This window comes from Ranitomeya variabilis, chromosome 5, assembly GCF_051348905.1.
Source record: "Ranitomeya variabilis isolate aRanVar5 chromosome 5, aRanVar5.hap1, whole genome shotgun sequence".
NCBI lineage: Eukaryota > Metazoa > Chordata > Amphibia > Anura > Dendrobatidae > Ranitomeya > Ranitomeya variabilis.
Window position 1 is genome coordinate 89,472,421 of NC_135236.1, and position 21,727 is coordinate 89,494,147.

Consider the following 21,727-nt stretch of genomic DNA (forward strand, 5'->3'; position numbering starts at 1 on the left):
GGAAATGTGGAAGATATCTATTTAGTTTTTCAGGCTTCTGGCAGTCCAATAAACTTTCCATCATCGGCATTAATAACGTACAGTGACCCGACAAAGTTAGCCCTGGCTCTCTTCTAAAATAAAGATGCATGTGCATTCGGACGGTTTGTTTCAATTTGGAGTTCAAAAGTACAAGATCGTTCTTGATAACTCAATCAAAAGTGAGTGATTCACTCTTGTGGTAACCAAAGAAAGTCTGGATTTTTAAGCTACTCCATCAAGCCCCAGTGGCCTAATGGATAAGGCACTGGCCTCCTAAGCCAGGGATTGTGGGTTCAAGTCCCATCTGGGGTGCTTGTTGATTTCCCTTTCCAACAGTTTCTCATGGAAGGTTGATGGTGCAGGTGTAAACAGTTCTCCTTGTGTTGTTTCTTTGTAAATTAGTTCTTGCAAACCTCTACCCTTTACAACGATCCTTTCCATGTACTGAGAGAAGTGTTAACACGCAATTGTGTGGGGCCGACAAACATAGCATCTTAATTGTTTGCATCGTCATTTATGACCCAAATAACAAAGAGTATCTTTTCTAAGATATGGATATGCTTTCAACCACACAATATTGGCAAATATCAAAATCAAAAATTATAATTGAAAAATGTAAACGGTTTTTGAAACATTTTGGACAACGTTCTTTTTTTCATATCATGTTCTTTCTTACAAAACAAAATGAGTAATCTTTCAATTTTCACCCTGGCCACTGGGAATATTTTGGACTCAAACATCCTGTCGTTCTAGAGCAGTTTTGCTTAATATCAGAGGTATGGTTACAAAGACTGACAACACCTCTGTACGCAGCTGTTAACACAGGATCTAGGAATCACAAAAGGTGATGTCACAGATGACCCTGCAGCCCCTGAATTCAGAAGAATTTTTTATATCGTCAATGTCTGTTCATTGCAGCAAATGTAAGTGCGCATTTCCTGAAGAAAAAAAAAACAAAAAAAAAAACAGGATGTTTGAGTCTAAAATGACCCAGTGTCCAGTGTATAAATTTCTCATTTTCATTTTTAATAAAGATTGTGATATGGTAAAATATTTATTGTCAAACATTATAATAAAACCTTAGAAACCTGTTGTAAGCAATCATTAACTTTCTGAAGAACTATCCCATTTCAATTTTTTTTTTTAATCAAATTTATGTCATAGCGGTGTACCCAGTCAGCTCCAGTGGCGCAATCGGTCAGCGCGCGGTACTTATAAAGCAGTAACTGTCGAGTGATGCCGAGGTTGTGAGTTCGACCCTCACCTGGAGCATTCTATTCTTGCCTTCGTTTTGTATTTTTTACTACTGAAGTCGTTGAATCGGTTCATGATCTAGTGTCAAGATTAAGAGAGAAATTTCAACGAGATATTTGTTGTTTAAATTTTTGTATTTTTTTAAATTGCCGCAGGTTGGACAAGTCTATTGAGTCCCACCGTAATCTGGTGTCATAATTGAAAGGGAAATGTGGAAGATATCTATTTAGTTTTTCAGGCTTCTGGCAGTCCAATAAACTTTCCATCATCGGCATTGATAACGTACAGTGACCCGACAAAGTTAGCCCTGGCTCTCTTCTAAAATAAAGATGCATGTGCATTCGGACGGTTTGTTTCAATTTGGAGTTCAAACGTACAAGATCGTCCTTGATAACTCAATCAAAAGTGAGTGATTCACTCTTGTGGTAACCAAAGAAAGTCTGGATTTTTAAGCTACTCCATCAAGCCCCAGTGGCCTAATGGATAAGGCACTGGCCTCCTAAGCCAGGGATTGTGGGTTCAAGTCCCATCTGGGGTGCTTGTTGATTTCCCTTTCCAACAGTTTCTCATGGAAGGTTGATGGTGCAGGTGTAAACTGTTCTCCTTTTGTTGTTTCTTTGTAAATTAGTTCTTGCAAACCTCTACCCTTTACAACGATCCTTTCCATGTACTGAGAGAAGTGTTAACATGCAATTGTGTGGGGCCGACAAACATAGCATCTTAATTGTTTGCATCGTCATTTATGACCCAAATAACAAAGAGTATCTTTTCTAAGATATGGATATGCTTTCAACCACACAATATTGGCAAATATCAAAATCAAAAATTATAATTGAAAAATGTAAACGGTTTTTGAAACATTTTGGACAACGTTCTTTTTTTCATATCATGTTCTTTCTTACAAAACAAAATGAGTAATCTTTCAATTTTCACCCTGGCCACTGGGAATATTTTGGACTCAAACATCCTGTCGTTCTAGAGCAGTTTTGCTTAATATCAGAGGTATGGTTACAAAGACTGACAACACCTCTGTACGCAGCTGTTAACACAGGATCTAGGAATCACAAAAGGTGATGTCACAGATGACCCTGCAGCCCCTGAATTCAGAAGAATTTTTTATATCGTCAATGTCTGTTCATTGCAGCAAATGTAAGTGCGCATTTCCTGAAGAAAAAAAAAACAAAAAAAAAAAACAGGATGTTTGAGTCTAAAATGACCCAGCGTCCAGTGTATAAATTTCTCATTTTCATTTTTAATAAAGATTGTGATATGGTAAAATATTTATTGTCAAACATTATAATAAAACCTTAGAAACCTGTTGTAAGCAATCATTAATTTTCTGAAGAACTATCCCATTTCAATTTTTTTTTTAAATCAAATTTATGTCATAGCGGTGTACCCAGTCAGCTCCAGTGGCGCAATCGGTCAGCGCGCGGTACTTATAAAGCAGTAACTGTCGAGTGATGCCGAGGTTGTGAGTTCGACCCTCACCTGGAGCATTCTATTCTTGCCTTCGTTTTGTATTTTTTACTACTGAAGTCGTTGAATCGGTTCATGATCTAGTGTCAAGATTAAGAGAGAAATTTCAACGAGATATTTGTTGTTTAAATTTTTGTATTTTTTTAAATTGCCGCAGGTTGGACAAGTCTATTGAGTCCCACCGTAATCTGGTGTCATAATTGAAAGGGAAATGTGGAAGATATCTATTTAGTTTTTCAGGCTTCTGGCAGTCCAATAAACTTTCCATCATCGGCATTAATAACGTACAGTGACCCGACAAAGTTAGCCCTGGCTCTCTTCTAAAATAAAGATGCATGTGCATTCGGACGGTTTGTTTCAATTTGGAGTTCAAAAGTACAAGATCGTTCTTGATAACTCAATCAAAAGTGAGTGATTCACTCTTGTGGTAACCAAAGAAAGTCTGGATTTTTAAGCTACTCCATCAAGCCCCAGTGGCCTAATGGATAAGGCACTGGCCTCCTAAGCCAGGGATTGTGGGTTCAAGTCCCATCTGGGGTGCTTGTTGATTTCCCTTTCCAACAGTTTCTCATGGAAGGTTGATGGTGCAGGTGTAAACAGTTCTCCTTGTGTTGTTTCTTTGTAAATTAGTTCTTGCAAACCTCTACCCTTTACAACGATCCTTTCCATGTACTGAGAGAAGTGTTAACACGCAATTGTGTGGGGCCGACAAACATAGCATCTTAATTGTTTGCATCGTCATTTATGACCCAAATAACAAAGAGTATCTTTTCTAAGATATGGATATGCTTTCAACCACACAATATTGGCAAATATCAAAATCAAAAATTATAATTGAAAAATGTAAACGGTTTTTGAAACATTTTGGACAACGTTCTTTTTTTCATATCATGTTCTTTCTTACAAAACAAAATGAGTAATCTTTCAATTTTCACCCTGGCCACTGGGAATATTTTGGACTCAAACATCCTGTCGTTCTAGAGCAGTTTTGCTTAATATCAGAGGTATGGTTACAAAGACTGACAACACCTCTGTACGCAGCTGTTAACACAGGATCTAGGAATCACAAAAGGTGATGTCACAGATGACCCTGCAGCCCCTGAATTCAGAAGAATTTTTTATATCGTCAATGTCTGTTCATTGCAGCAAATGTAAGTGCGCATTTCCTGAAGAAAAAAAAAACAAAAAAAAAAACAGGATGTTTGAGTCTAAAATGACCCAGTGTCCAGTGTATAAATTTCTCATTTTCATTTTTAATAAAGATTGTGATATGGTAAAATATTTATTGTCAAACATTATAATAAAACCTTAGAAACCTGTTGTAAGCAATCATTAACTTTCTGAAGAACTATCCCATTTCAATTTTTTTTTTTAATCAAATTTATGTCATAGCGGTGTACCCAGTCAGCTCCAGTGGCGCAATCGGTCAGCGCGCGGTACTTATAAAGCAGTAACTGTCGAGTGATGCCGAGGTTGTGAGTTCGACCCTCACCTGGAGCATTCTATTCTTGCCTTCGTTTTGTATTTTTTACTACTGAAGTCGTTGAATCGGTTCATGATCTAGTGTCAAGATTAAGAGAGAAATTTCAACGAGATATTTGTTGTTTAAATTTTTGTATTTTTTTAAATTGCCGCAGGTTGGACAAGTCTATTGAGTCCCACCGTAATCTGGTGTCATAATTGAAAGGGAAATGTGGAAGATATCTATTTAGTTTTTCAGGCTTCTGGCAGTCCAATAAACTTTCCATCATCGGCATTGATAACGTACAGTGACCCGACAAAGTTAGCCCTGGCTCTCTTCTAAAATAAAGATGCATGTGCATTCGGACGGTTTGTTTCAATTTGGAGTTCAAACGTACAAGATCGTCCTTGATAACTCAATCAAAAGTGAGTGATTCACTCTTGTGGTAACCAAAGAAAGTCTGGATTTTTAAGCTACTCCATCAAGCCCCAGTGGCCTAATGGATAAGGCACTGGCCTCCTAAGCCAGGGATTGTGGGTTCAAGTCCCATCTGGGGTGCTTGTTGATTTCCCTTTCCAACAGTTTCTCATGGAAGGTTGATGGTGCAGGTGTAAACTGTTCTCCTTTTGTTGTTTCTTTGTAAATTAGTTCTTGCAAACCTCTACCCTTTACAACGATCCTTTCCATGTACTGAGAGAAGTGTTAACATGCAATTGTGTGGGGCCGACAAACATAGCATCTTAATTGTTTGCATCGTCATTTATGACCCAAATAACAAAGAGTATCTTTTCTAAGATATGGATATGCTTTCAACCACACAATATTGGCAAATATCAAAATCAAAAATTATAATTGAAAAATGTAAACGGTTTTTGAAACATTTTGGACAACGTTCTTTTTTTCATATCATGTTCTTTCTTACAAAACAAAATGAGTAATCTTTCAATTTTCACCCTGGCCACTGGGAATATTTTGGACTCAAACATCCTGTCGTTCTAGAGCAGTTTTGCTTAATATCAGAGGTATGGTTACAAAGACTGACAACACCTCTGTACGCAGCTGTTAACACAGGATCTAGGAATCACAAAAGGTGATGTCACAGATGACCCTGCAGCCCCTGAATTCAGAAGAATTTTTTATATCGTCAATGTCTGTTCATTGCAGCAAATGTAAGTGCGCATTTCCTGAAGAAAAAAAAAACAAAAAAAAAAAACAGGATGTTTGAGTCTAAAATGACCCAGCGTCCAGTGTATAAATTTCTCATTTTCATTTTTAATAAAGATTGTGATATGGTAAAATATTTATTGTCAAACATTATAATAAAACCTTAGAAACCTGTTGTAAGCAATCATTAATTTTCTGAAGAACTATCCCATTTCAATTTTTTTTTTAAATCAAATTTATGTCATAGCGGTGTACCCAGTCAGCTCCAGTGGCGCAATCGGTCAGCGCGCGGTACTTATAAAGCAGTAACTGTCGAGTGATGCCGAGGTTGTGAGTTCGACCCTCACCTGGAGCATTCTATTCTTGCCTTCGTTTTGTATTTTTTACTACTGAAGTCGTTGAATCGGTTCATGATCTAGTGTCAAGATTAAGAGAGAAATTTCAACGAGATATTTGTTGTTTAAATTTTTGTATTTTTTTAAATTGCCGCAGGTTGGACAAGTCTATTGAGTGCCACCGTAATCTGGTGTCATAATTGAAAGGGAAATGTGGAAGGTATCTATTTAGTTTTTCAGGCTTCTGGCAGTCCAATAAACTTTCCATCATCGGCATTGATAACTTATGTACAGTGACCCGACAAAGTTAGCCCTGGCTCTCTTCTAAAATAAAGATGCATGTGCATTCGGACGGTTTGTTTCAATTTGGAGTTCAAACGTACAAGATCGTCCTTGATAACTCAATCAAAAGTGAGTGATTCACTCTTGTGGTAACCAAAGAAAGTCTGGATTTTTAAGCTACTCCATCAAGCCCCAGTGGCCTAATGGATAAGGCACTGGCCTCCTAAGCCAGGGATTGTGGGTTCAAGTCCCATCTGGGGTGCTTGTTGATTTCCCTTTCCAACAGTTTCTCGTTGATGGTGCAGGTGTAAACTGTTCTCCTTGTGTTGTTTCTTTGTAAATTAGTTCTTGCAAACCTCTACCCTTTACAACGATCCTTTCCATGTACTGAGAAAAGTGTTAACACGCAATTGTGTGGGGCCGACAAACATAGCATCTTAATTGTTTGCATCGTCATTTATGACCCAAATAACAAAGAGTATCTTTTCTAAGATATGGATATGCTTTCAACCACACAATATTGGCAAATATCAAAATCAAAAATTATAATTGAAAAATGTAAACGGTTTTTGAAACATTTTGGACAACGTTCTTTTTTTCATATCATGTTCTTTCTTACAAAACAAAATGAGTAATCTTTCAATTTTCACCCTGGCCACTGGGAATATTTTGGACTCAAACATCCTGTCGCTCTAGAGCAGTTTTGCTTAATATCAGAGGTATGGTTACAAAGACTGACAACACCTCTGTACGCAGCTGTTAACACAGGATCTAGGAATCACAAAAGGTGATGTCACAGATGACCCTGCAGCCCCTGAATTCAGAAGAATTTTTTATATCGTCAATGTCTGTTCATTGCAGCAAATGTAAGTGCGCATTTCCTGAAGAAAAAAAAAACAAAAAAAAAAAACAGGATGTTTGAGTCTAAAATGACCCAGCGTCCAGTGTATAAATTTCTCATTTTCATTTTTAATAAAGATTGTGATATGGTAAAATATTTATTGTCAAACATTATAATAAAACCTTAGAAACCTGTTGTAAGCAATCATTAATTTTCTGAAGAACTATCCCATTTCAATTTTTTTTTTTAATCAAATTTATGTCATAGCAGTGTACCCAGTCAGCTCCAGTGGCGCAATCGGTCAGCGCGCGGTACTTATAAAGCAGTAACTGTCGAGTGATGCCGAGGTTGTGAGTTCGACCCTCACCTGGAGCATTCTATTCTTGCCTTCATTTTGTATTTTTTACTACTGAAGTCGTTGAATCGGTTCATGATCTAGTGTCAAGATTAAGAGAGAAATTTCAACGAGATATTTGTTGTTTAAATTTTTGTATTTTTTTAAATTGCCGCAGGTTGGACAAGTCTATTGAGTGCCACCGTAATCTGGTGTCATAATTGAAAGGGAAATGTGGAAGGTATCTATTTAGTTTTTCAGGCTTCTGGCAGTCCAATAAACTTTCCATCATCGGCATTGATAACTTATGTACAGTGACCCGACAAAGTTAGCCCTGGCTCTCTTCTAAAATAAAGATGCATGTGCATTCGGACGGTTTGTTTCAATTTGGAGTTCAAACGTACAAGATCGTCCTTGATAACTCAATCAAAAGTGAGTGATTCACTCTTGTGGTAACCAAAGAAAGTCTGGATTTTTAAGCTACTCCATCAAGCCCCAGTGTCCTAATGGATAAGGCACTGGCCTCTTAAGCCAGGGATTGTGGGTTCAAGTCCCATCTGGGGTGCTTGTTGATTTCCCTTTCCAACAGTTTCTCATGGAAGGTTGATGGTGCAGGTGTAAACTGTTCTCCTTGTGTTGTTTCTTTGTAAATTAGTTCTTGCAAACCTCTACCCTTTACAACGATCCTTTCCATGTACTGAGAGAAGTGTTAACACGCAATTGTGTGGGGCCGACAAACATAGCATCTTAATTGTTTGCATCGTCATTTATGACCCAAATAACAAAGAGTATCTTTTCTAAGATATGGATATGCTTTCAACCACACAATATTGGCAAATATCAAAATCAAAAATTATAATTGAAAAATGTAAACGGTTTTTGAAACATTTTGGACAACGTTCTTTTTTTCATATCATGTTCTTTCTTACAAAACAAAATGAGTAATCTTTCAATTTTCACCCTGGCCACTGGGAATATTTTGGACTCAAACATCCTGTCGTTCTAGAGCAGTTTTGCTTAATATCAGAGGTATGGTTACAAAGACTGACAACACCTCTGTACGCAGCTGTTAACACAGGATCTAGGAATCACAAAAGGTGATGTCACAGATGACCCTGCAGCCCCTGAATTCAGAAGAATTTTTTATATCGTCAATGTCTGTTCATTGCAGCAAATGTAAGTGCGCATTTCCTGAAGAAAAAAAAAACAAAAAAAAAAACAGGATGTTTGAGTCTAAAATGACCCAGCGTCCAGTGTATAAATTTCTCATTTTCATTTTTAATAAAGATTGTGATATGGTAAAATATTTATTGTCAAACATTATAATAAAACCTTAGAAACCTGTTGTAAGCAATCATTAATTTTCTGAAGAACTATCCCATTTCAATTTTTTTTTTTAATCAAATTTATGTCATAGCGGTGTACCCAGTCAGCTCCAGTGGCGCAATCGGTCAGCGCGCGGTACTTATAAAGCAGTAACTGTCGAGTGATGCCGAGGTTGTGAGTTCGACCCTCACCTGGAGCATTCTATTCTTGCCTTCGTTTTGTATTTTTTACTACTGAAGTCGTTGAATCGGTTCATGATCTAGTGTCAAGATTAAGAGAGAAATTTCAACGAGATATTTGTTGTTTAAATTTTTGTATTTTTTTAAATTGCCGCAGGTTGGACAAGTCTATTGAGTCCCACCGTAATCTGGTGTCATAATTGAAAGGGAAATGTGGAAGATATCTATTTAGTTTTTCAGGCTTCTGGCAGTCCAATAAACTTTCCATCATCGGCATTAATAACGTACAGTGACCCGACAAAGTTAGCCCTGGCTCTCTTCTAAAATAAAGATGCATGTGCATTCGGACGGTTTGTTTCAATTTGGAGTTCAAAAGTACAAGATCGTTCTTGATAACTCAATCAAAAGTGAGTGATTCACTCTTGTGGTAACCAAAGAAAGTCTGGATTTTTAAGCTACTCCATCAAGCCCCAGTGGCCTAATGGATAAGGCACTGGCCTCCTAAGCCAGGGATTGTGGGTTCAAGTCCCATCTGGGGTGCTTGTTGATTTCCCTTTCCAACAGTTTCTCATGGAAGGTTGATGGTGCAGGTGTAAACTGTTCTCCTTGTGTTGTTTCTTTGTAAATTAGTTCTTGCAAACCTCTACCCTTTACAACGATCCTTTCCATGTACTGAGAGAAGTGTTAACACGCAATTGTGTGGGGCCGACAAACATAGCATCTTAATTGTTTGCATCGTCATTTATGACCCAAATAACAAAGAGTATCTTTTCTAAGATATGGATATGCTTTCAACCACACAATATTGGCAAATATCAAAATCAAAAATTATAATTGAAAAATGTAAACGGTTTTTGAAACATTTTGGACAACGTTCTTTTTTTCATATCATGTTCTTTCTTACAAAACAAAATGAGTAATCTTTCAATTTTCACCCTGGCCACTGGGAATATTTTGGACTCAAACATCCTGTCGTTCTAGAGCAGTTTTGCTTAATATCAGAGGTATGGTTACAAAGACTGACAACACCTCTGTACGCAGCTGTTAACACAGGATCTAGGAATCACAAAAGGTGATGTCACAGATGACCCTGCAGCCCCTGAATTCAGAAGAATTTTTTATATCGTCAATGTCTGTTCATTGCAGCAAATGTAAGTGCGCATTTCCTGAAGAAAAAAAAAACAAAAAAAAAAACAGGATGTTTGAGTCTAAAATGACCCAGTGTCCAGTGTATAAATTTCTCATTTTCATTTTTAATAAAGATTGTGATATGGTAAAATATTTATTGTCAAACATTATAATAAAACCTTAGAAACCTGTTGTAAGCAATCATTAATTTTCTGAAGAACTATCCCATTTCAATTTTTTTTTTTAATCAAATTTATGTCATAGCGGTGTACCCAGTCAGCTCCAGTGGCGCAATCGGTCAGCGCGCGGTACTTATAAAGCAGTAACTGTCGAGTGATGCCGAGGTTGTGAGTTCGACCCTCACCTGGAGCATTCTATTCTTGCCTTCGTTTTGTATTTTTTACTACTGAAGTCGTTGAATCGGTTCATGATCTAGTGTCAAGATTAAGAGAGAAATTTCAACGAGATATTTGTTGTTTAAATTTTTGTATTTTTTTAAATTGCCGCAGGTTGGACAAGTCTATTGAGTCCCACCGTAATCTGGTGTCATAATTGAAAGGGAAATGTGGAAGATATCTATTTAGTTTTTCAGGCTTCTGGCAGTCCAATAAACTTTCCATCATCGGCATTGATAACGTACAGTGACCCAACAAAGTTAGCCCTGGCTCTCTTCTAAAATAAAGATGCATGTGCATTCGGACGGTTTGTTTCAATTTGGAGTTCAAACGTACAAGATCGTCCTTGATAACTCAATCAAAAGTGAGTGATTCACTCTTGTGGTAACCAAAGAAAGTCTGGATTTTTAAGCTACTCCATCAAGCCCCAGTGGCCTAATGGATAAGGCACTGGCCTCCTAAGCCAGGGATTGTGGGTTCAAGTCCCATCTGGGGTGCTTGTTGATTTCCCTTTCCAACAGTTTCTCATGGAAGGTTGATGGTGCAGGTGTAAACTGTTCTCCTTGTGTTGTTTCTTTGTAAATTAGTTCTTGCAAACCTCTACCCTTTACAACGATCCTTTCCATGTACTGAGAGAAGTGTTAACACGCAATTGTGTGGGGCCGACAAACATAGCATCTTAATTGTTTGCATCGTCATTTATGACCCAAATAACAAAGAGTATCTTTTCTAAGATATGGATATGCTTTCAACCACACAATATTGGCAAATATCAAAATCAAAAATTATAATTGAAAAATGTAAACGGTTTTTGAAACATTTTGGACAACGTTCTTTTTTTCATATCATGTTCTTTCTTACAAAACAAAATGAGTAATCTTTCAATTTTCACCCTGGCCACTGGGAATATTTTGGACTCAAACATCCTGTCATTCTAGAGCAGTTTTGCTTAATATCAGAGGTATGGTTACAAAGACTGACAACACCTCTGTACGCAGCTGTTAACACAGGATCTAGGAATCACAAAAGGTGATGTCACAGATGACCCTGCAGCCCCTGAATTCAGAAGAATTTTTTATATCGTCAATGTCTGTTCATTGCAGCAAATGTAAGTGCGCATTTCCTGAAGAAAAAAAAAACAAAAAAAAAAACAGGATGTTTGAGTCTAAAATGACCCAGCGTCCAGTGTATAAATTTCTCATTTTCATTTTTAATAAAGATTGTGATATGGTAAAATATTTATTGTCAAACATTATAATAAAACCTTAGAAACCTGTTGTAAGCAATCATTTATTTTCTGAAGAACTATCCCATTTCAATTTTTTTTTTTAATCAAATTTATGTCATAGCGGTGTACTCGGTCAGCGCGCGGTACTTATAAAGCAGTAACTGTCGAGTGATGCCGAGGTTGTGAGTTCGACCCTCACCTGAAGCATTCTATTCTTGCCTTCGTTTTGTATTTTTTACTACTGAAGTCGTTGAATCGGTTCATGATCTAGTGTCAAGATTAAGAGAGAAATTTCAACGAGATATTTGTTGTTTAAATTTTTGTATTTTTTTAAATTGCCGCAGGTTGGACAAGTCTATTGAGTCCCACCGTAATCTGGTGTCATAATTGAAAGGGAAATGTGGAAGATATCTATTTAGTTTTTCAGGCTTCTGGCAGTCCAATAAACTTTCCATCATCGGCATTGATAACTTATGTACAGTGACCCGACAAAGTTAGCCCTGGCTCTCTTCTAAAATAAAGATGCATGTGCATTCGGACGGTTTGTTTCAATTTGGAGTTCAAACGTACAAGATCGTCCTTGATAACTCAATCAAAAGTGAGTGATTCACTCTTGTGGTAACCAAAGAAAGTCTGGATTTTTAAGCTGTTCCATCAAGCCCCAGTGGCCTAATGGATAAGGCACTGGCCTCCTAAGCCAGGGATTGTGGGTTCAAGTCCCATCTGGGGTGCTTGTTGATTTCCCTTTCCAACAGTTTCTCGTTGATGGTGCAGGTGTAAACTGTTCTCCTTGTGTTGTTTCTTTGTAAATTAGTTCTTGCAAACCTCTACCCTTTACAACGATCCTTTCCATGTACTGAGAGAAGTGTTAACACGCAATTGTGTGGGGCCGACAAACATAGCATCTTAATTGTTTGCATCGTCATTTATGACCCAAATAACAAAGAGTATCTTTTCTAAGATATGGATATGCTTTCAACCACACAATATTGGCAAATATCAAAATCAAAAATTATAATTGAAAAATGTAAACGGTTTTTGAAACATTTTGGACAACGTTCTTTTTTTCATATCATGTTCTTTCTTACAAAACAAAATGAGTAATCTTTCAATTTTCACCCTGGCCACTGGGAATATTTTGGACTCAAACATCCTGTCGTTCTAGAGCAGTTTTGCTTAATATCAGAGGTATGGTTACAAAGACTGACAACACCTCTGTACGCAGCTGTTAACACAGGATCTAGGAATCACAAAAGGTGATGTCACAGATGACCCTGCAGCCCCTGAATTCAGAAAAATTTTTTATATCGTCAATGTCTGTTCATTGCAGCAAATGTAAGTGCGCATTTCCTGAAGAAAAAAAAAACAAAAAAAAAAAACAGGATGTTTGAGTCTAAAATGACCCAGCGTCCAGTGTATAAATTTCTCATTTTCATTTTTAATAAAGATTGTGATATGGTAAAATATTTATTGTCAAACATTATAATAAAACCTTAGAAACCTGTTGTAAGCAATCATTAATTTTCTGAAGAACTATCCCATTTCAATTTTTTTTTTTAATCAAATTTATGTCATAGCGGTGTACCCAGTCAGCTCCAGTGGCGCAATCGGTCAGCGCGCGGTACTTATAAAGCAGTAACTGTCGAGTGATGCCGAGGTTGTGAGTTCGACCCTCACCTGGATCATTCTATTCTTGCCTTTGTTTTGTATTTTTTACTACTGAAGTCGTTGAATCGGTTCATGATCTAATGTCAAGATTAAGAGAGAAATTTCAACGAGATATTTGTTGTTTAAATTTTTGTATTTTTTTAAATTGCCGCAGGTTGGACAAGTCTATTGAGTCCCACCGTAATCTGGTGTCATAATTGAAAGGGAAATGTGGAAGATATCTATTTAGTTTTTCAGGCTTCTGGCAGTCCAATAAACTTTCCATCATCGGCATTAATAACGTACAGTGACCCGACAAAGTTAGCCCTGGCTCTCTTCTAAAATAAAGATGCATGTGCATTCGGACGGTTTGTTTCAATTTGGAGTTCAAAAGTACAAGATCGTTCTTGATAACTCAATCAAAAGTGAGTGATTCACTCTTGTGGTAACCAAAGAAAGTCTGGATTTTTAAGCTACTCCATCAAGCCCCAGTGGCCTAATGGATAAGGCACTGGCCTCCTAAGCCAGGGATTGTGGGTTCAAGTCCCATCTGGGGTGCTTGTTGATTTCCCTTTCCAACAGTTTCTCATGGAAGGTTGATGGTGCAGGTGTAAACTGTTCTCCTTGTGTTGTTTCTTTGTAAATTAGTTCTTGCAAACCTCTACCCTTTACAACGATCCTTTCCGTGTACTGAGAGAAGTGTTAACACGCAATTGTGTGGGGCCGACAAACATAGCATCTTAATTGTTTGCATCGTCATTTATGACCCAAATAACAAAGAGTATCTTTTCTAAGATATGGATATGCTTTCAACCACACAATATTGGCAAATATCAAAATCAAAAATTATAATTGAAAAATGTAAACGGTTTTTGAAACATTTTGGACAACGTTCTTTTTTTCATATCATGTTCTTTCTTACAAAACAAAATGAGTAATCTTTCAATTTTCACCCTGGCCACTGGGAATATTTTGGACTCAAACATCCTGTCGTTCTAGAGCAGTTTTGCTTAATATCAGAGGTATGGTTACAAAGACTGACAACACCTCTGTACGCAGCTGTTAACACAGGATCTAGGAATCACAAAAGGTGATGTCACAGATGACCCTGCAGCCCCTGAATTCAGAAAAAAATTTTATATCGTCAATGTCTGTTCATTGCAGCAAATGTAAGTGCGCATTTCGTGAAGAAAAAAAAAACAAAAAAAAAAAGAGGATGTTTGAGTCTAAAATGACCCAGCGTCCAGTGTATAAATTTCTCATTTTCATTTTTAATAAAGATTGTGATATGGTAAAATATTTATTGTCAAACATTATAATAAAACCTTAGAAACCTGTTGTAAGCAATCATTAATTTTCTGAAGAACTATCCCATTTCAATTTTTTTTTTAATCAAATTTATGTCATAGCGGTGTACCCAGTCAGCTCCAGTGGCGCAATCGGTCAGCACGCGGTACTTATAAAGCAGTAACTGTCGAGTGATGCCGAGGTTGTGAGTTCGACCCTCACCTGGAGCATTCTATTCTTGCCTTCGTTTTGTATTTTTTACTACTGAAGTCGTTGAATCAGTTCATGATCTAGTGTCAAGATTAAGAGAGAAATTTCAACGAGATATTTGTTGTTTAAATTTTTGTATTTTTTTAAATTGCCGCAGGTTGGACAAGTCTATTGAGTCCCACCGTAATCTGGTGTCATAATTGAAAGGGAAATGTGGAAGATATCTATTTAGTTTTTCAGGCTTCTGGCAGTCCAATAAACTTTCCATCATCGGCATTGATAACGTACAGTGACCCGACAAAGTTAGCCCTGGCTCTCTTCTAAAATAAAGATGCATGTGCATTCGGACGGTTTGTTTCAATTTGGAGTTCAAACGTACAAGATCGTCCTTGATAACTCAATCAAAAGTGAGTGATTCACTCTTGTGGTAACCAAAGAAAGTCTGGATTTTTAAGCTACTCCATCAAGCCCCAGTGGCCTAATGGATAAGGCACTGGCCTCCTAAGCCAGGGATTGTGGGTTCAAGTCCCATCTGGGGTGCTTGTTGATTTCCCTTTCCAACAGTTTCTCATGGAAGGTTGATGGTGCAGGTGTAAACTGTTCTCCTTGTGTTGTTTCTTTGTAAATTAGTTCTTGCAAACCTCTACCCTTTACAACGATCCTTTCCATGTACTGAGAGAAGTGTTAACACGCAATTGTGTGGGGCCGACAAACATAGCATCTTAATTGTTTGCATCGTTATTTATGACCCAAATAACAAAGAGTATCTTTTCTAAGATATGGATATGCTTTCAACCACACAATATTGGCAAATATCAAAATCAAAAATTATAATTGAAAAATGTAAACGGTTTTTGAAACATTTTGGACAACGTTCTTTTTTTCATATCATGTTCTTTCTTACAAAACAAAATGAGTAATCTTTCAATTTTCACCCTGGCCACTGGGAATATTTTGGACTCAAACATCCTGTCGTTCTAGAGCAGTTTTGCTTAATATCAGAGGTATGGTTACAAAGACTGACAACACCTCTGTACGCAGCTGTTAACACAGGATCTAGGAATCACAAAAGGTGATGTCACAGATGACCCTGCAGCCCCTGAATTCAGAAGAATTTTTTATATCGTCAATGTCTGTTCATTGCAGCAAATGTAAGTGCGCATTTCCTGAAGAAAAAAAAAAAACAAAAAAAAAACAGGATGTTTGAGTCTAAAATGACCCAGCGTCCAGTGTATAAATTTCTCATTTTCATTTTTAATAAAGATTGTGATATGGTAAAATATTTATTGTCAAACATTATAATAAAACCTTAGAAACCTGTTGTAAGCAATCATTAATTTTCTGAAGAACTATCCCATTTCAATTTTTTTTTTTAATCAAATTTATGTCATAGCGGTGTACCCAGTCAGCTCCAGTGGCGCAATCGGTCAGCGCGCGGTACTTATAAAGCAGTAACTGTCGAGTGATGCCGAGGTTGTGAGTTCGACCCTCACCTGGATCATTCTATTCTTGCCTTCGTTTTGTATTTTTTACTACTGAAGTCGTTGAATCGGTTCATGATCTAATGTCAAGATTAAGAGAGAAATTTCAACGAGATATTTGTTGTTTAAATTTTTGTATTTTTTTAAATTGCCGCAGGTTGGACAAGTCTATTGAGTCCCACCGTAATCTGGTGTCATAATTGAAAGGGAAATGTGGAAGATATCTATTTAGTTTTTCAGGCTTCTGGCAGTCCAATAAACTTTCCATCATCGGCATTAATAACGTACAGTGACCGGACAAAGTTAGCCCTGGCTCTCTTCTAAAATAAAGATGCATGTGCATTCGGACGGTTTGTTTCAATTTGGAGTTCAAAAGTACAAGATCGTTCTTGATAACTCAATCAAAAGTGAGTGATTCACTCTTGTGGTAACCAAAGAAAGTCTGGATTTTTAAGCTACTTCATCAAGCCCCAGTGGCCTAATGGATAAGGCACTGGCCTCCTAAGCCAGGGATTGTGGGTTCAAGTCCCATCTGGGGTGCTTGTTGATTTCCCTTTCCAACAGTTTCTCATGGAAGGTTGATGGTGCAGGTGTAAACTGTTCTCCTTGTGTTGTTTCTTTGTAAATTAGTTCTTGCAAACCTCTACCCTTTACAACGATCCTTTCCATGTACTGAGAGAAGTGTTAACACGCAATTGTGTGGGGCCGACAAACATAGCATCTTAATTGTTTGCATCGTCATTTATGACCCAAATAACAAAGAGTATCTTTTCTAAGATATGGATATGCTTTCAACCACACAATATTGGCAAATATCAAAATCAAAAATTATAATTGAAAAATGTAAACGGTTTTTGAAACATTTTGGACAACGTTCTTTTTTTCATATCATGTTCTTTCTTACAAAACAAAATGAGTAATCTTTCAATTTTCACCCTGGCCACTGGGAATATTTTGGACTCAAACATCCTGTCGTTCTAGAGCAGTTTTGCTTAATATCAGAGGTATGGTTACAAAGACTGACAACACCTCTGTACGCAGCTGTTAACACAGGATCTAGGAATCACAAAAGGTGATGTCACAGATGACCCTGCAGCCCCTGAATTCAGAAGAATTTTTTATATCGTCAATGTCTGTTCATTGCAGCAAATGTAAGTGCGCATTTCCTGAAGAAAAAAAAAAAAAAAAAAAAAACAGGATGTTTGAGTCTAAAATGACCCAGCGTCCAGTGTATAAATTTCTCATTTTCATTTTTAATAAAGATTGTGATATGGTAAAATATTTATTGTCAAACATTATAATAAAACCTTAGAAACCTGTTGTAAGCAATCATTAATTTTCTGAAGAACTATCCCATTTCAATTTTTTTTTTTAATCAAATTTATGTCATAGCGGTGTACCCAGTCAGCTCCAGTGGCGCAATCGGTCAGCGCGCGGTACTTATAAAGCAGTAACTGTCGAGTGATGCCGAGGTTGTGAGTTCGACCCTCACCTGGAGCATTCTATTCTTGCCTTCGTTTTGTATTTTTTACTACTGAAGTCGTTGAATCGGTTCATGATCTAATGTCAAGATTAAGAGAGAAATTTCAACGAGATATTTGTTGTTTAAATTTTTGTATTTTTTTAAATTGCCGCAGGTTGGACAAGTCTATTGAGTCCCACCGTAATCTGGTGTCATAATTGAAAGGGAAATGTGGAAGATATCTATTTAGTTTTTCAGGCTTCTGGCAGTCCAATAAACTTTCCATCATCGGCATTAATAACGTACAGTGACCGGACAAAGTTAGCCCTGGCTCTCTTCTAAAATAAAGATGCATGTGCATTCGGACGGTTTGTTTCAATTTGGAGTTCAAAAGTACAAGATCGTTCTTGATAACTCAATCAAAAGTGAGTGATTCACTCTTGTGGTAACCAAAGAAAGTCTGGATTTTTAAGCTACTTCATCAAGCCCCAGTGGCCTAATGGATAAGGCACTGGCCTCCTAAGCCAGGGATTGTGGGTTCAAGTCCCATCTGGGGTGCTTGTTGATTTCCCTTTCCAACAGTTTCTCATGGAAGGTTGATGGTGCAGGTGTAAACTGTTCTCCTTGTGTTGTTTCTTTGTAAATTAGTTCTTGCAAACCTCTACCCTTTACAACGATCCTTTCCATGTACTGAGAGAAGTGTTAACACGCAATTGTGTGGGGCCGACAAACATAGCATCTTAATTGTTTGCATCGTCATTTATGACCCAAATAACAAAGAGTATCTTTTCTAAGATATGGATATGCTTTCAACCACACAATATTGGCAAATATCAAAATCAAAAATTATAATTGAAAAATGTAAACGGTTTTTGAAACATTTTGGACAACGTTCTTTTTTTCATATCATGTTCTTTCTTACAAAACAAAATGAGTAATCTTTCAATTTTCACCCTGGCCACTGGGAATATTTTGGACTCAAACATCCTGTCGTTCTAGAGCAGTTTTGCTTAATATCAGAGGTATGGTTACAAAGACTGACAACACCTCTGTACGCAGCTGTTAACACAGGATCTAGGAATCACAAAAGGTGATGTCACAGATGACCCTGCAGCCCCTGAATTCAGAAGAATTTTTTATATCGTCAATGTCTGTTCATTGCAGCAAATGTAAGTGCGCATTTCCTGAAGAAAAAAAAACAAAAAAAAAAAACAGGATGTTTGAGTCTAAAATGACCCAGCGTCCAGTGTATAAATTTCTCATTTTCATTTTTAATAAAGATTGTGATATGGTAAAATATTTATTGTCAAACATTATAATAAAACCTTAGAAACCTGTTGTAAGCAATCATTAATTTTCTGAAGAACTATCCCATTTCAATTTTTTTTTTTAATCAAATTTATGTCATAGCGGTGTACCCAGTCAGCTCCAGTGGCGCAATCGGTCAGCGCGCGGTACTTATAAAGCAGTAACTGTCGAGTGATGCCGAGGTTGTGAGTTCGACCCTCACCTGGAGCATTCTATTCTTGCCTTCGTTTTGTATTTTTTACTACTGAAGTCGTTGAATCGGTTCATGATCTAGTGTCAAGATTAAGAGAGAAATTTCAACGAGATATTTGTTGTTTAAATTTTTGTATTTTTTTAAATTGCCGCAGGTTGGACAAGTCTATTGAGTCCCACCGTAATCTGGTGTCATAATTGAAAGGGAAATGTGGAAGATATCTATTTAGTTTTTCAGGCTTCTGGCAGTCCAATAAACTTTCCATCATCGGCATTGATAACGTACAGTGACCCGACAAAGTTAGCCCTGGCTCTCTTCTAAAATAAAGATGCATGTGCATTCGGACGGTTTGTTTCAATTTGGAGTTCAAACGTACAAGATCGTCCTTGATAACTCAATCAAAAGTGAGTGATTCACTCTTGTGGTAACCAAAGAAAGTCTGGATTTTTAAGCTACTCCATCAAGCCCCAGTGGCCTAATGGATAAGGCACTGGCCTCCTAAGCCAGGGATTGTGGGTTCAAGTCCCATCTGGGGTGCTTGTTGATTTCCCTTTCCAACAGTTTCTCATGGAAGGTTGATGGTGCAGGTGTAAACTGTTCTCCTTGTGTTGTTTCTTTGTAAATTAGTTCTTGCAAACCTCTACCCTTTACAACGATCCTTTCCATGTACTGAGAGAAGTGTTAACACGCAATTGTGTGGGGCCGACAAACATAGCATCTTAATTGTTTGCATCGTCATTTATGACCCAAATAACAAAGAGTATCTTTTCTAAGATATGGATATGCTTTCAACCACACAATATTGGCAAATATCAAAATCAAAAATTATAATTGAAAAATGTAAACGGTTTTTGAAACATTTTGGACAACGTTCTTTTTTTCATATCATGTTCTTTCTTACAAAACAAAATGAGTAATCTTTCAATTTTCACCCTGGCCACTGGGAATATTTTGGACTCAAACATCCTGTCATTCTAGAGCAGTTTTGCTTAATATCAGAGGTATGGTTACAAAGACTGACAACACCTCTGTACGCAGCTGTTAACACAGGATCTAGGAATCACAAAAGGTGATGTCACAGATGACCCTGCAGCCCCTGAATTCAGAAGAATTTTTTATATCGTCAATGTCTGTTCATTGCAGCAAATGTAAGTGCGCATTTCCTGAAGAAAAAAAAAACAAAAAAAAAAACAGGATGTTTGAGTCTAAAATGACCCAGCGTCCAGTGTATAAATTTCTCATTTTCATTTTTAATAAAGATTGTGATATGGTAAAATATTTATTGTCAAACATTATAATAAAACCTTAGAAACCTGTTGTAAGCAATCATTAATTTTCTGAAGAACTATCCCATTTCAATTTTTTTTTTTAATCAAATTTATGTCATAGCGGTGTACCCAGTCAGCTCCAGTGGCGCAATCGGTCAGCGCGCGGTACTTATAAAGCAGTAACTGTCGAGTGATGCCGAGGTTGTGAGTTCGACCCTCACCTGGAGCATTCTATTCTTGCCTTCGTTTTGTATTTTTTACTACTGAAGTCGTTGAATCGGTTCATGATCTAGTGTCAAGATTAAGAGAGAAATTTCAACGAGATATTTGTTGTTTAAATTTTTGTATTTTTTTAAATTGCCGCAGGTTGGACAAGTCTATTGAGTCCCACCGTAATCTGGTGTCATAATTGAAAGGGAAATGTGGAAGATATCTATTTAGTTTTTCAGGCTTCTGGCAGTCCAATAAACTTTCCATCATCGGCATTGATAACGTACAGTGACCCGACAAAGTTAGCCCTGGCTCTCTTCTAAAATAAAGATGCATGTGCATTCGGACGGTTTGTTTCAATTTGGAGTTCAAACGTACAAGATCGTCCTTGATAACTCAATCAAAAGTGAGTGATTCACTCTTGTGGTAACCAAAGAAAGTCTGGATTTTTAAGCTACTCCATCAAGCCCCAGTGGCCTAATGGATAAGGCACTGGCCTCCTAAGCCAGGGATTGTGGGTTCAAGTCCCATCTGGGGTGCTTGTTGATTTCCCTTTCCAACAGTTTCTCATGGAAGGTTGATGGTGCAGGTGTAAACTGTTCTCCTTGTGTTGTTTCTTTGTAAATTAGTTCTTGCAAACCTCTACCCTTTACAACGATCCTTTCCATGTACTGAGAGAAGTGTTAACACGCAATTGTGTGGGGCCGACAAACATAGCATCTTAATTGTTTGCATCGTCATTTATGACCCAAATAACAAAGAGTATCTTTTCTAAGATATGGATATGCTTTCAACCACACAATATTGGCAAATATCAAAATCAAAAATTATAATTGAAAAATGTAAACGGTTTTTGAAACATTTTGGACAACGTTCTTTTTTTCATATCATGTTCTTTCTTACAAAACAAAATGAGTAATCTTTCAATTTTCACCCTGGCCACTGGGAATATTTTGGACTCAAACATCCTGTCATTCTAGAGCAGTTTTGCTTAATATCAGAGGTATGGTTACAAAGACTGACAACACCTCTGTACGCAGCTGTTAACACAGGATCTAGGAATCACAAAAGGTGATGTCACAGATGACCCTGCAGCCCCTGAATTCAGAAGAATTTTTTATATCGTCAATGTCTGTTCATTGCAGCAAATGTAAGTGCGCATTTCCTGAAGAAAAAAAAAACAAAAAAAAAAACAGGATGTTTGAGTCTAAAATGACCCAGCGTCCAGTGTAT

The 21,727-nt window shown here is 37.2% G+C and overlaps 27 non-coding genes across 27 annotated transcripts; all 27 read left to right on the forward strand.

The window, feature by feature from the left end:
* Nucleotides 1–260: 260 nt before the first annotated feature.
* On the forward strand, nucleotides 261–333 carry TRNAR-CCU (transfer RNA arginine (anticodon CCU)). The gene has a single exon. It is a non-coding gene; the product is annotated as a tRNA-Arg (tRNA).
* Nucleotides 334–1,200: 867 nt separating this feature from the next.
* TRNAI-UAU (transfer RNA isoleucine (anticodon UAU)) lies at nucleotides 1,201–1,293 on the forward strand. Its single transcript is given in 2 exon segments — nucleotides 1,201–1,238; nucleotides 1,258–1,293. It is a non-coding gene; the product is annotated as a tRNA-Ile (tRNA).
* A 447-nt stretch (nucleotides 1,294–1,740) lies between these two features.
* Nucleotides 1,741–1,813, forward strand: TRNAR-CCU (transfer RNA arginine (anticodon CCU)). Its single transcript has one exon. It is a non-coding gene; the product is annotated as a tRNA-Arg (tRNA).
* An 868-nt stretch (nucleotides 1,814–2,681) lies between these two features.
* Nucleotides 2,682–2,774, forward strand: TRNAI-UAU (transfer RNA isoleucine (anticodon UAU)). The gene is given in 2 exon segments: nucleotides 2,682–2,719; nucleotides 2,739–2,774. It is a non-coding gene; the product is annotated as a tRNA-Ile (tRNA).
* A 447-nt stretch (nucleotides 2,775–3,221) lies between these two features.
* Nucleotides 3,222–3,294, forward strand: TRNAR-CCU (transfer RNA arginine (anticodon CCU)). The gene has a single exon. It is a non-coding gene; the product is annotated as a tRNA-Arg (tRNA).
* An 867-nt stretch (nucleotides 3,295–4,161) lies between these two features.
* TRNAI-UAU (transfer RNA isoleucine (anticodon UAU)) lies at nucleotides 4,162–4,254 on the forward strand. The gene is given in 2 exon segments: nucleotides 4,162–4,199; nucleotides 4,219–4,254. It is a non-coding gene; the product is annotated as a tRNA-Ile (tRNA).
* A 447-nt stretch (nucleotides 4,255–4,701) lies between these two features.
* Nucleotides 4,702–4,774, forward strand: TRNAR-CCU (transfer RNA arginine (anticodon CCU)). Its single transcript has one exon. It is a non-coding gene; the product is annotated as a tRNA-Arg (tRNA).
* An 868-nt stretch (nucleotides 4,775–5,642) lies between these two features.
* Nucleotides 5,643–5,735, forward strand: TRNAI-UAU (transfer RNA isoleucine (anticodon UAU)). Its single transcript is given in 2 exon segments — nucleotides 5,643–5,680; nucleotides 5,700–5,735. It is a non-coding gene; the product is annotated as a tRNA-Ile (tRNA).
* Nucleotides 5,736–6,186: 451 nt separating this feature from the next.
* TRNAR-CCU (transfer RNA arginine (anticodon CCU)) lies at nucleotides 6,187–6,259 on the forward strand. Its single transcript has one exon. It is a non-coding gene; the product is annotated as a tRNA-Arg (tRNA).
* An 861-nt stretch (nucleotides 6,260–7,120) lies between these two features.
* Nucleotides 7,121–7,213, forward strand: TRNAI-UAU (transfer RNA isoleucine (anticodon UAU)). The gene is given in 2 exon segments: nucleotides 7,121–7,158; nucleotides 7,178–7,213. It is a non-coding gene; the product is annotated as a tRNA-Ile (tRNA).
* A 1,391-nt stretch (nucleotides 7,214–8,604) lies between these two features.
* On the forward strand, nucleotides 8,605–8,697 carry TRNAI-UAU (transfer RNA isoleucine (anticodon UAU)). Its single transcript is given in 2 exon segments — nucleotides 8,605–8,642; nucleotides 8,662–8,697. It is a non-coding gene; the product is annotated as a tRNA-Ile (tRNA).
* A 447-nt stretch (nucleotides 8,698–9,144) lies between these two features.
* On the forward strand, nucleotides 9,145–9,217 carry TRNAR-CCU (transfer RNA arginine (anticodon CCU)). The gene has a single exon. It is a non-coding gene; the product is annotated as a tRNA-Arg (tRNA).
* Nucleotides 9,218–10,084: 867 nt separating this feature from the next.
* Nucleotides 10,085–10,177, forward strand: TRNAI-UAU (transfer RNA isoleucine (anticodon UAU)). Its single transcript is given in 2 exon segments — nucleotides 10,085–10,122; nucleotides 10,142–10,177. It is a non-coding gene; the product is annotated as a tRNA-Ile (tRNA).
* Nucleotides 10,178–10,624: 447 nt separating this feature from the next.
* TRNAR-CCU (transfer RNA arginine (anticodon CCU)) lies at nucleotides 10,625–10,697 on the forward strand. The gene has a single exon. It is a non-coding gene; the product is annotated as a tRNA-Arg (tRNA).
* A 1,389-nt stretch (nucleotides 10,698–12,086) lies between these two features.
* TRNAR-CCU (transfer RNA arginine (anticodon CCU)) lies at nucleotides 12,087–12,159 on the forward strand. Its single transcript has one exon. It is a non-coding gene; the product is annotated as a tRNA-Arg (tRNA).
* Nucleotides 12,160–13,020: 861 nt separating this feature from the next.
* On the forward strand, nucleotides 13,021–13,113 carry TRNAI-UAU (transfer RNA isoleucine (anticodon UAU)). The gene is given in 2 exon segments: nucleotides 13,021–13,058; nucleotides 13,078–13,113. It is a non-coding gene; the product is annotated as a tRNA-Ile (tRNA).
* A 447-nt stretch (nucleotides 13,114–13,560) lies between these two features.
* On the forward strand, nucleotides 13,561–13,633 carry TRNAR-CCU (transfer RNA arginine (anticodon CCU)). The gene has a single exon. It is a non-coding gene; the product is annotated as a tRNA-Arg (tRNA).
* Nucleotides 13,634–14,499: 866 nt separating this feature from the next.
* On the forward strand, nucleotides 14,500–14,592 carry TRNAI-UAU (transfer RNA isoleucine (anticodon UAU)). The gene is given in 2 exon segments: nucleotides 14,500–14,537; nucleotides 14,557–14,592. It is a non-coding gene; the product is annotated as a tRNA-Ile (tRNA).
* A 447-nt stretch (nucleotides 14,593–15,039) lies between these two features.
* TRNAR-CCU (transfer RNA arginine (anticodon CCU)) lies at nucleotides 15,040–15,112 on the forward strand. Its single transcript has one exon. It is a non-coding gene; the product is annotated as a tRNA-Arg (tRNA).
* Nucleotides 15,113–15,980: 868 nt separating this feature from the next.
* On the forward strand, nucleotides 15,981–16,073 carry TRNAI-UAU (transfer RNA isoleucine (anticodon UAU)). Its single transcript is given in 2 exon segments — nucleotides 15,981–16,018; nucleotides 16,038–16,073. It is a non-coding gene; the product is annotated as a tRNA-Ile (tRNA).
* Nucleotides 16,074–16,520: 447 nt separating this feature from the next.
* On the forward strand, nucleotides 16,521–16,593 carry TRNAR-CCU (transfer RNA arginine (anticodon CCU)). The gene has a single exon. It is a non-coding gene; the product is annotated as a tRNA-Arg (tRNA).
* An 867-nt stretch (nucleotides 16,594–17,460) lies between these two features.
* On the forward strand, nucleotides 17,461–17,553 carry TRNAI-UAU (transfer RNA isoleucine (anticodon UAU)). The gene is given in 2 exon segments: nucleotides 17,461–17,498; nucleotides 17,518–17,553. It is a non-coding gene; the product is annotated as a tRNA-Ile (tRNA).
* Nucleotides 17,554–18,000: 447 nt separating this feature from the next.
* On the forward strand, nucleotides 18,001–18,073 carry TRNAR-CCU (transfer RNA arginine (anticodon CCU)). The gene has a single exon. It is a non-coding gene; the product is annotated as a tRNA-Arg (tRNA).
* Nucleotides 18,074–18,940: 867 nt separating this feature from the next.
* TRNAI-UAU (transfer RNA isoleucine (anticodon UAU)) lies at nucleotides 18,941–19,033 on the forward strand. Its single transcript is given in 2 exon segments — nucleotides 18,941–18,978; nucleotides 18,998–19,033. It is a non-coding gene; the product is annotated as a tRNA-Ile (tRNA).
* A 447-nt stretch (nucleotides 19,034–19,480) lies between these two features.
* TRNAR-CCU (transfer RNA arginine (anticodon CCU)) lies at nucleotides 19,481–19,553 on the forward strand. Its single transcript has one exon. It is a non-coding gene; the product is annotated as a tRNA-Arg (tRNA).
* An 867-nt stretch (nucleotides 19,554–20,420) lies between these two features.
* Nucleotides 20,421–20,513, forward strand: TRNAI-UAU (transfer RNA isoleucine (anticodon UAU)). The gene is given in 2 exon segments: nucleotides 20,421–20,458; nucleotides 20,478–20,513. It is a non-coding gene; the product is annotated as a tRNA-Ile (tRNA).
* A 447-nt stretch (nucleotides 20,514–20,960) lies between these two features.
* Nucleotides 20,961–21,033, forward strand: TRNAR-CCU (transfer RNA arginine (anticodon CCU)). Its single transcript has one exon. It is a non-coding gene; the product is annotated as a tRNA-Arg (tRNA).
* The last annotated feature ends 694 nt before the right edge of the window (nucleotides 21,034–21,727 follow it).